The sequence below is a fragment of the Mirounga angustirostris genome, unplaced genomic scaffold, assembly GCF_029215605.1.
Source record: "Mirounga angustirostris isolate CCGP_5_RB_7025 unplaced genomic scaffold, mMirAng1.0.hap1 SCAF_14, whole genome shotgun sequence".
Taxonomy (NCBI): Eukaryota; Metazoa; Chordata; class Mammalia; order Carnivora; family Phocidae; genus Mirounga; species Mirounga angustirostris.
Genome location: NW_026991722.1, coordinates 12819934 through 12832466, shown reverse-complemented (window position 1 = coordinate 12832466; position 12533 = coordinate 12819934).

The following is a 12533-nucleotide window of genomic DNA, read 5'->3' as shown; positions in this document are numbered from 1 at the left end:
TATAGGAAATAATAAAAGGGAAATTCGTAGCTATAGAGAACAGAAAGTAAACCCAAGAATTATGGTGTTTCTGAGAAAACAAACATATTAATTGGCATGAAATTAAGAATCAAGACACAATAGAAAACTTTCTTAACTTGGATAGTCACCTGATTACATGGATTGATTTCCAAGAAAAGTAAGCAAAAATAGACTTCCTAAAAAACTGTAAAAATAAAAGGCTGAGAAAATAATTCTATTAACATTTGGGCAAAAAAGGACATAGTTCACTTAAAAAGGATAAATAATCAGAGGGTCCTCAGACATTCATATTGTGTTAAATTTCTGAAGACAGGGAAACCTAGTCTACAGGTTTGAAGGGAAAATATATGATTAAAGAATTTCCTGCTCAGTCAAGTTGTAAATGCAACAGAAAATCCTTCCTAGCTGTATTTCTGCACAGGTGAGAATGGTGTGTTTAATCCCCAGGACCTGGCACCATGCTATAAACATCAGAGGAATTGAAATTGGATTCATGTTGCTTTGAGTAGAATCCAATGCAGTCAAAAGCTCCAAAAGTAAAGAAATACATCCAGTAAAAATATGATTTCAACAGACAGCCCCAGGAAGAAGAGAAATTCTTAATATTAAATTCTAATTATGTCCCCAAATTGTTGGCAGCTGTGACTTTTTCCTTTGGCATTATTATTATTTTTTTTAAACATTGAGTCCAGGCATGGGATAAGTTTCAATATCCAGAATAAGACTACAGTCACAAAATCTCTGAATTGGAACAGTAATAGTTCTGGATATTTGTTGAGTACTTACATGTACTGTACTGATCAAAGACTTTTATATGTGCTAGCCCATTTAATCCTCTCAGTCTTCCTCAGAGGTAGGTTATTATTAGTACCTACAGTTAACAGATGAGGAAACTGAGGCACAAAGTCACCCAGGTTGCAGACGATTGATCTAGGAGTTTGAACCCGGCAGTCTGGCTGGATATCATACAGTGGATTTCTGATCACTACCCTATATATCCTCCCAAGTAGAAATGAGAACCTAATAGACCATTTACTTCCATTTCTTTATTTTACAAGCATGCCCTTTGAGGGCCAAGGACTCACTCGAGATAAAGTTTTGGGTTCCAGTGTGCTTTGAGCTTTGAGGTGGAGAATTCAGGGGGCAAAAGGAGTATGGGGTGGGCAATCATGGTGGTGGAGGGTTCAAGTTCTTCAGTAGGAGCCACCTGGCAGGGGTGCATCTTCCTGTCCTGGCCCTGTGCCCAGCAGTGAGGGACAGAGTTCTTTGCCCGCTGGCTGTGAGTTCACTTGAGTCACAGAGGCATAGCCATGCCACCAGGTGACTGCTACAGTCACAGAGGAGGACAAATTCCCACTCAAGGGGTATAAGCTGCTAGCATCCTTGCCAGGAAGCACATACAGAGCCTTCCACTCCTAAATTGCTAAAGCAGGCAGGGGAAACTGCAAAACAGCATTCATAAACAGTCTAATAGGGAGTCGCAAAGACAGAGACAAGTGTATGACATAGATTACCAAATGTCTGAAGGAAATAACCACATGAAAGAAAGAAATAACCTTAACAAAGTTAATAGATTAGATAAACTACATTAAGACATATAAATAAGAATAGGAAGTTAAGATATTCATTTAGAGCTTCTGGAAATAAGCTTAATTATTACAAAAGGTCAGTAAGTCGACTGAATAGCAAAATGAACACAGCCAAAGAGTCAGTTGGAAGACTGAAACTCAAAATTCTACAAAACATAGAAGAGACAGAAAAAGAGATAGAAAGTACTTAAAAATGTTAAGAGCCATGCCAAGTAAAGAAGCTCCAACATTCATCAGTGAGCTTTTCAGGAACAGAGAGAGCTGAAGGGAGGAAGTACTCAAAGATATAAGAAAAGAAAAATACATAGAATCAAAAAAAATTCATGCCGATTGAAAGGGCCCGTTGAGAGCCTACCCTTCCACACTGTGGCCAAATTATTGAAGATCAGGGAAAGAGGGGAGTATCTAAAAGCTTTGTGAGACAAAAGAAATAGAATTCATAAAATGGAATGATAATCAGATTGAGTTTAGGTTTCTCTTTGGCCCTGCAAGAAGACACAGGGCAATATTTTTTTTTTTTGGCTCATTTTTTTAACTTTTTATTTTATTTTATTTTTTTAGTTTTAACTCACAAAGCAGGTTTATTATGACAAAATTTAAAATAAAAGAAATCTGGGGGGGAGGAGCAAGATGGCGGAGGGATAGGAGACCTGGATTTCGTCTGGTCCCGGAATTCAGCTGGATAGGGATCAAATCATTCTGAACACCTACAAACTCAACAGGAGATCGAAGAAAAGAAGAGCAACAACTCTCTCATCAGAAAAGCGACCACTTTCTGGAAGGTAGGACGTGCGGAGAAGTGAATCCGCGGCGATATTCGGGAGGATAGACGGCGGGGGAGGGGCCTCCGTCGGCCGCTTCTGGCAAGTGATAGAGCCGCGGAGCACAAAATCGGAACTTTTAAAAGTCTGCTCCGCTGAGGGACGTCACTCCGGTGGCTAAGCGGGGGGTGGAACCCTCCGGGACAGTGTGGTCTCAGGACCCTCGGGGTCACAGAAAGACCGGGGGTGCCTGAGGGCGGCAGAGCTCCCAGGTATCGGAGCCGGGAAGCCGGCTGCAGAGGCGGAGCCCAGGCGCGGGCTCTCCGCTCGGGGTTGCCATTGACCGTGATCCGCGGCCCAGTCGGGCCCCTGCTCCTCCAGCAGGGACCCCACAAGCGGCAGATCCGGGGAGACTCACCTTCCTCCCCCGGGAGGAGCCGCGCGGGAGGGCACCGCAGGGATCTGCTGGTTTGGAGACTCCACACGGGGTCGGGCGCCAGAGATAGAAATGCGCGGTCGCAGGCCGGGAGAGCACGGAGTGCGGCCGGAGACCGGGGAGACGGGAGTGACTGGCGGCTTTTCTCTGGGGGCTCACTGAGGAGCGGGGACCCGAGTTCTCGGCTCCTCCGGGGCGGAGATTGGGAGGCCGCCATCTTCACTCTCCGCCTCCAAAGCTGTACGGAAAGCTCGCAGGGAACAAAAGCCCCGGAGAGCAAACGCGAGCAGATGACTTAGCCGGGAGGGGGCAAGGTCGGGGCACTTCCGCCTCCGGCAGAGACGTTTGGAAACCACGGCAACAGGCCCCTCCCCCAGAAGATCAGCGAGAACAGCCAGCCAAGACCAAGTTTACCGATCAATGAGAACGGCAGAACTCCAGCGCTAGGGGAATACTGCACATAGAATCCATGGCTTTTTCCCCATGATTCTTTAGTCTTTCAAAGTTTTTTTTAACTGTCTTTTTTTTTGAATTTTTCTTTTTCCCTTTTTCAACCAAAATCTTATCAATCCCTTTTTAAAAAATCTTTTTTATTTTTCATTTTTAGAGTCATATTCTATCGCTTCATAGTAGTTACCCTTATTTTTGGTATATATATATATATGTTGTTCTCTCTTTAAAATTTTGAGATACAGTTTCTTCTAACAGATCAAAATATACCCTAAATCTCTAGTGTATGACTTTTTTCTAGTCTCCTGCCTGATCACATTCTCTCCCTTTTTTTCTTTTCTTTTCTTTTCTTTTTAAATCCTCTTCTTTCTTTTTTCAACCAACTTCTTATCTTACCAATTCCTTTTATAAAATATTTTATAATTTTCATCTTTATAGTCATATTCCATCCCTTCATCGTATTAACCCTTATTTTTGCACATATATAAGTTTTTCTTTCTTTAAAATTTTGGGAGGCATTTCTTCTAACAGACCAAAATACACCTCAAATCTAGTGTGTGGCACTGATCTATGCACCAGCCTGATCATATTTGATCATATTCTGTTTGTTTTGTTTTTATCTTTTTCTTTTTTCTTTCACTTTCTTTTCCCCCAGTTTCAGGTCTTTTCTGGTTTGTTTAGTGTATATTTTCTGGGGATGTTGTTACCCTGTTAGTATTTCGTTCACTTATTCATCTGTTCTCCTCTGGACAAAATGACAAGACGGAAAAAATCACCTCAACAAAAAGAAAAAGAGGCAGTACCAACTGCCAGGGACCTAATCAATATGGACATTAGTACGATGTTGGATCTAGAGTTCAGAATCATCACTTTAAAGATACTAGCTGGGCTTGAAAAAAGCATGCAAGTTATTAGAGAAACCCTTTCTGGAGAAATAAAAGAACTAAAATCTAACCAAGTCAAAATCAAAAAGGCTATTAATGAGGTGCAATAAAAAATGGAGGCTCTAACTGCTGGGATAAATGAGGCAGAAGAGAGAATTAGTCATATAGAAGACCAAATGATGGAAAATAAAGAAGCTGAGAAAAAGAGAGATAAACAACTACTGGATCACGAGGGCAGAATTCGAGAGATAAGCGATACCATAAGACGAAACAACATTAGAATAATTGGGATCCCAGAAGAAGAAGAAAGAGAGAAAGGGGCAGAAGGTATATTGGAGCAAATTATAGCAGAGACCTTCCCTAATTTAGGGAAGGAAAGAGGCATCAAAATCCAGGAGGCACAGAGAACCCCTCTCAAAATCAATAAAAATAGGTCAACTCCCCGACATCTAGTAGTAAAACTTATGAGTCTCAGAGACAAAGAGAAAATCCTGAAAGCAGACCAGAAAGGAACACAGACAATATACAGTAACAGTCACCTTACAGGCAATACAATGGCACTAAATTCATATCTTTCAATAGTTACCCGGAATGTAAATGGGCTAAATGCCCCAATCAAAAGACCCAGGGTATCAGATTGGATAAAAACACAAGACCCATTGATATGCTGTCTGCAAGAGACTCATTTTAGACCCAAAGACACCCCCAGATTGAAAGTGAGAGGGTGGAAAACCATTTACCATGCTAATGGACATCAAAAGAAAGCTGGGGTGGCAATCCTTATATCAGACAAGTTAGATTTTAAACCAAAGACTGTAGTAAGAGACGAGGAAGGACACTATATCCTACTTAAAGGGTCTATCCAACAAGAAGATCTAACAATTGTAAATATCTATGCCCCTAACATGGGAGCAGCCACTTATATAAGCCAATTAATAACAAAAGCAAAGAAACACATCGACAACAATACAATAATAGTGGGGGAATTTAACAGCCCCCTCACTGAAATGGACAGATCATCTAAGCAAAAGATCAACAAGGAAATAAACACTTTAAATGACACACAGGACCAAATGGACTTCACAGATCTATTCAGAACATTCCATCCCAAAGCAACAGAATACACATTCTTCTCTAGTGCCCATGGAACAGTCTCCAGAATAGATCACATCCTAGGTCACAAATCAGGTCTCAACCAGTACCAAAAGATTGGGATCATTCCCTGCATATTTTCAGGCCACAATGCTTTGAAACTAGAACTCAATCACAAGAGGAAAGTTGGAAAGAACTCAAGTACATGGAGGCTAAAGAGCATCCTACTGAAGAAGGAATGGGTCAACCAGAAAATTAAAGAAGAATTAAAAAAATTCATGGAAACCAATGAAAATGAAAACACAATTGTTCAAAATCTTTGGGATGCAGCAAAGGTAGTCCTAAAAGGAAAGTATATAGCAATACAAGCCTTTCTCAAGAAACAAGAAAGGTCTCAAGTACACAACCTAACCCTACACCTAAAGGAGCTGGAGAAAGAACAGCAAATAAAGCCTAAACCCAGCAGGAGAAGAGAAATAATAAAGATCAGAGCAGAAATCAATGAAATAGAAACCAAAAGAGGAGTAGAACAGATCAACGAAACTAGGAGCTGGTTCTTTGAAAGAATTAACAAGATTGATAAACCCCTGGCCAGACTTACCAAAAAGAAAAGAGAAAGGACCCAAATAAATAAAATCATGAATGAAAGAGGAGAGATCACAACCAACACTAAAGAAATACAAACAACTATAAGAACATATTATGAGCAACTATATGCCAGCAAATTAGATAATCTGGAAAAAATGGATGCATTCCTAGAGATGTATCAACTACCAAAACTGAACCAGGAAGAAATAGAAAACTGAACCGACCTATAAGCACTAAGGAAATTGAAGCAGTCATCGAAAATCTCCCAACAAACAAAAGCCCAGGGCCAGATGGCTTCCCAGGGGAATTCTACCAAACATTTCAAGAAGAATTAATACCTATTCTTCTGAAACTGTTCCAAAAAATAGAAATGGAAGGAAAACTTCCAAACTCATTTTATGAGGCCACCATTACCTTGATCCCAAAACCAGACAAAGACCCCATCAAAAAGGAGAATTACAGGCCAATATCCTTGATGAACACGGATGCAAAAATTCTCACCAAAATACTAGTCTATAGGATCCAACAGTACATTAAAAGGATTATTCACCACGACCAAGTGGGATTTATCCCTGGGCTGCAAGGTTGGTTCAACATCCGCAAATCAATCAATGGGATAAAATACATTAATAAAAGAAAGAACAAGAACAATATGATCCTCTCAATAGATGCAGAAAAAGCATTTGACAAAGTACAGCATTCTTTCTTGATCAAAACTCTTCAGAGTACAGGGATAGAGGGTACATACCTCAGTATCATAAAAGCCATCTATGAAAAACCCACAGCGCATATCATTCTCAATGGGGAAAAACTGAGAGCTTTCCCCCTAAGGTCAGGAACACGGCAGGGATGTCCACTATCACCACTACTATTCAACATAGTATTGGAAGTCCTAGCCACAGCAATCAGACAACAAAAAGAAATAAAAGGCATCCGAATCGGCAAAGAAGACAAACTGCCACTCTTTGCAGATGATATGATACTTTATGTGGAAAACCCCAAAGACTCCACCCCAAAACTGCTAGAAGTCATCCAGGAATTCAGTAAAGTGGCAGGATATAAAATCAATGCACAGAAATCAGTGGCATTCCTATACACCAACAACAAGACAGAAGAAAGAGAAATTAAGGAGTCCATCCCATTTACAATTGCACCCAAAACCATAAAACACCTAGGAATAAATCTAACCAAAGAGGCAAAGAATCTGTACTCAGAAAACTATAAAATACTCATGAAAGAAATTGAGGAAGACACAAAGAAACGGAAAAACGTTCCATGCTCATGGATTGGAAGAACAAATATTGTGAAGATGTCAATGCTACCTAGAGCAATCTACACATTCAATGCAATCCCTATCAAAATACCATCCATTTTTTTCAAAGAAATGGAACAAATCATCCTAAAATTTGTATGGAACCAGAAAAGACCCCAAATAGCCAGAGGAATGTTGAAAAAGAAAAGCAAAGCTGGCGGCATCACAATTCCAGACTTAAGCTCTATTACAAAGCTGTAATCATCAAGAGAGTATGGTACTCGCACAAAAACAGACACATAGATCAATGGAACAGAATAGAGAGCCTAGAAATGGACCCTCAACTTTATGGTCAACTAATATTCGACAAAGCAGGAAAGAATGTCCTATGGAAAAAAGACAGTCTCTTCAACAAATGGTGTTGGGAAAATTGGACAGCCACATGCAGAAGAATGAAACTGGACCATTTCCTTACACCACACACAAAAATAGACTCCAAATGGTTGAAAGACCTCAATGTGAGACAGGAGTCCAACAACATCCTAAAGGAGAACACAGGCAGCAACCTCTTCGACCTCAGCCGCAGCAACTTCTTCCTAGAAACATCACCAAAAGCAAGGGAAGCAAGGGTAAAAATGAACTATTGGGACTTCATCAAGATAAAAAGCTTTTGCACAGCAACAGAAACAGTCAACAAAACCAAAAGACAACTGACAGAATGGGAGAAGATATTTGCAAATGACATATCAGATAAAGGGCTAGTATCCAAAATCTATAAAGAACTTCTTAAACTCAACACCCACAGAACAAATGATCCAGTCAAGAAATGCGCAGAAGACATGAACAGACATTTTTCCGAATGAGACATCCAAATGGCCAACAGACACATGAAAAAGTGCTCAGCATTGCTCGGCATCAGGGAAATCCAAATCAAAACCTCAATGAGATACCAACTCACACCAGTCAGAATGGCTAAAATTAACAATTCAGGAAATGACAGATGTTGGCAGGGATGCAGAGAAAAAGGAACCCTCCTACACTGTTGGTGGGAATGCAAGCTGGTGCAGCCACTCTGGGAAACAGTATGGAGGATCCTCAGAAAGTTTAAAATAGAGCTACCATACGATCCAGCAATTGCACTACTGGGTATTAACCCCAAAGATAAAAATGTAGGGATCCGAAGGGGTACATGCACCCCGATGTTTATAGCAGCAATGTCCACAATAGCCAAACTGTGGAAAGAGCCAAGATGTCCATCGACAGATGAATGGATAAAGTAGATGTGGTATATATATACAATGGAATATTATGCAGCCATCAAAAAGAATGAAATCTTGCCATTTGCAATGACGTGGATGGAACTGGAGGGTATTACGCTGAGCGAAATAAGTCAATCAGAGAAAGACATGTATCATATGACCTCACTGATATGAGGAATTCTTAATCTCAGGAAACAAACTGAGGGTTGCTGGAATGGTGGGGGGTGGAAGGGATGGGGTGGCTGGGTGATAGACATTGGGGGGGGGTATGTGCTATGGTAAGTGCTGTGAATTGTGTAAGACTGTTGAATCACAGACCAGAATTTTTGGACTAAAAAGGACTAAAAATGACATGACTTTAGGAAGGCAATGTTTCTTGGTTCAAGAGTACCCTCTCCTTTTGGTATATAGTAAAGCGCAGCTTATAAAACAAATGGTGCCTTCTTGCTCTGCTTGTTGATCTGAATTATGTGCACAGATACTTGAAATGAAGTGACTTCCATTAAACTGGTGGAACAGTTCCACCAGAAGAGTAAATAGTGGTAAAGAGAGACTAACTCATAATGCAGAGATTTTATGATCATCTTTCTAAAAAATCCAAATGAGTTAGTGACAGTTTACCAAATAAGAAAGTTCTTCAAGATGGTTAGTTAGCTAGTTAGTCAAAATTAAAAAAAAAAAAAAAAAAAGCCTTTGTATACACCAGTATAGCTATTTGCAAGTTCAACATTTCAGTTAATTCATCGCATTTAATTCTATTTGAAATTTTCTTGTTGTTCATTTGTTTATTTATTGTACCCATCCTGACAGCAGAATGTCAATCTGATGAGAGAAGGGATCTTTTACATCTTATTCATTGCCATTTCTCGGTTCTTAAACCGGTATCTGACACAGAGAAAGTGGTCAAATAATACTTGTTGAATAAATGAATGAATGGAAAAACCAAAGACTCTATTCACAAGAATATCAAAGGTATGAAATATTTATGAATAAGTCTAAAATACATGAGCATCTGTGTGATGAATAACACAAATACGGAAATACTAAAAATATAAACATAATAGAGTTCAATGATTTGTCAAACAGTGAACTTCCATGCAACCACCATCCAGGTAAAAAAAATATAACATTATCTTTACCCCAAAGCCCCCCGCTTTGCATCACTTTACAATTTTTACTTTCTTAATCCTCTTCAAAATATAACCAGTATGCTGACTTGCAGTGCTATAGTTTAGTTTTGTCTGCTTTGGAACTTCATATAAATAGAATCATACGGTCTATATTCTTTTGCATTTGGCTTCTTTTCTTCAATATTGTTTTTGACGCTCATCCATTTCATCATCTATAGCTTGAGTTCTTTCCTTGTCATGGCTGTGTAGCATTTTATTGTGTGAATACACCATAATTTATGTTTATGTTCTACCATCATATGTATCTCTTGGTGCCCATGAATGCACATTTCTGTTAACAATTTTGCTAAACTCACTTTTAAATTCTTATAATGTATGTGTCAATTCCTCTGTGTATGATAATTTTATTTTGGTTCGAGTCTTGAAACTTAATTAATTAATCATTTAATCGCCTTGTCACCTTTGTTGAATTCTCCATTTTTTTCCTATTCTTTCCCTCCAGTCCTGGTTCAATTTTGAATGGGAGCAGGGATAGTGGGCATACTTGTTTCATTTTTGCTTGCAAAGACAAAACTGGTTTTCCATCTCTTTATTTGTCTATTCCTTTCTATGTATAAACTCTACTGAGGGACATGTAAGATGAACATAGTCTTGGCTCAGTATGTGAAGATGACAATTTCTCCCACATGAATGTATCAATTCTAAAGGTTCCAATCTAAATCCCTGGGGAAATTTCCATAGACCTTGGTAAACTGGTGGAAAAGCTCATCTAAAGGAGAGTATGTGCAAGAATTGCCAAGGAATGTTTAGAAAGCACAAACAGTGAGAGAGCTTGCTTGGGCTAGATATGAAGACACATGGTCTTGGTCAGCTGCTGCAGACAGGGGTTCTTGTTCAGGGAGTTTTCTGGGTGAGGAGGAGAGGAGAGGGTTTCCTTGAGAGAAGCAGGACAGGGAAGGGAAACCTGTTCATCAATCATGTGGTCGCAGCTAGAGATTGGATTCACTCTGATCACATGGCTGAAGCTCTGGAGGACAAATTACAGTACAAAGTCAGTCCTGTTTTGATGCAAGGGGGCTGTCCTGTCCTTTTATATCATTATGCCGTGAGTCACAACTGAGGTGTGCCCGGGCCGGGAGTGGCATGCTGCATGGCTCCCATTTGAATTGTTAGCCAAAACAGCAGCCGGAAGTACTGGCTAGCAAAGGGAATCTGGTTGGGACCCAGCAGCAACCATTACATTATAGGCTTGGGGAAGAAAAGCGTCACATGTCAGTATCAATCACAGATGTGCAGAGGTTGGGCCAAAACTTGGGATGGGTGGGGAACCCCAAGTGCTCTGGCTCAGGGCTTAATTATTTTCATGTCCTCACTCAGAAGCATTGGAACCGCTTTTATGATTTCTAATTATCAGTGTTCTTTTCTACCTTTAGGACTGTTTTGAAACTAGGAGGAAGGGGCTAATGAGATAGAAGGTTAGGGAGGGGTCCAATGATTGGAGGCTGTGATGACATTGAAGATTAGGTTTAGGAAGAACAAGAATGAGAATCTATAACCAGAGGGGGGAGTTTTGGGGTCCAGTAATTTCCAGTAGGAGCAGTTCCTGGTGGTGACGACACCTAAAGTGTGACCATGTATGTGGATCACAGAGGAGAGGGAAGGGGAGGGTCAGGAAAGTGGGAGATGCCGCCAGCATGGACTGTGAAGATATACAGAGGAGGGGTGGGGTTAGAGCAGACAGGAATAACTTGCATGTGCACAGTTGTGGGTGGGGGGAGATATGGTTGGGGAAAGAAGGGGTAAGTCTCTAAAGGGAACACTGAAGCTGATTGAAGGAAGAAAGTCTTCGGAAGGAGCTAGAGTATGACACTAGGCATGGGGACCTTGCTTCCTGATCCCAAGATATGTGTGGTTGTCCCAGGAAAGACTGTGGAATGTGTGGTCCTCAGGGGACAGCCAGGCCTCCCCGTGAAAGTGCCTGGTAGAGGAAATGCCTTAGGAAAAAGCGGAGGGCTTGTGGAGGTAGCTGGACCATAGAACAGGGGGTCTAGGGTCACAGAGAAAGGAATTAGAAGACGTATACTGATAGGGATGTTCAAACATAGAGCATTATTGCCAACTCATAGATTTCATACCATTTTATTTTATTTTATTTTATTTTTTTATTTTATTTATTTATTTGAGACAGAGAGAATGAGAGACAGAGAGCATGAGAGGGAGGAGGGTCAGAGGGAGAAGCAGACTCCCTGCCGAGCAGGGAGCCCGATGCGGGACTCGATCCCGGGACTCCAGGATCATGACCTGAGCCGAAGGCAGTCGCTTAACCAAATGAGCCACCCAGGCGCCCTTCATACCATTTAAAAAAAACCAACATCTTCATTTCAAGGGCATCCAGGATTGACCCCATAACCAAGTGCTGATTCTTTCCAAGTCTTACCCAATTGGTGTATCTCTCAGTGACAATGAGAAAGTAAAATTAATTAACTACTGTTTTGAGTTGCTTAAAGAGCTGTAATCAGAATATTAAAAAACAGAAGGCAAATTTTAAGTGTTGAGACTGGCACATACATTACCCGTGCCCTTAGAAGGTTCATCACTGAGCTGCTTCCCTCGGCAGACTTGCAGGTGAGAAGGAAGAGCTAAGATGCCCTTCTAAGATTTGTTTCTTGGCAACGATGACAAATTTTCACACCCTTTACCCAAGACTAAAGTTGAGAATAATCCAAGCACTTTTTATTTTTTTATTTCAATTCAATTTAATTAACATATAGTGTATAATTATTTTCAGAGGTAGAATTCAGTGATTCATCATTTGCATATAACACCCAGTGCTCATTACATCAGGTGCCCTCCTTAATGCCCATCACCCAGATACCTCATCCCTCCCACCAACCTCCCCTCCAGGAACCCTCAGTTTGTTCTCTGTAGTTAAGAGTCTCTATAGTTTTCCTCCCACTCTGTTTTCCTCTTATTTTACTTTTCCTTCCCTTCCCCTTTGTTCATCTGTTTTAGTCCTTAAATTCTACATATGATTGAAATTATATGGTATTTGTCTTTCTCTGATTGACTTA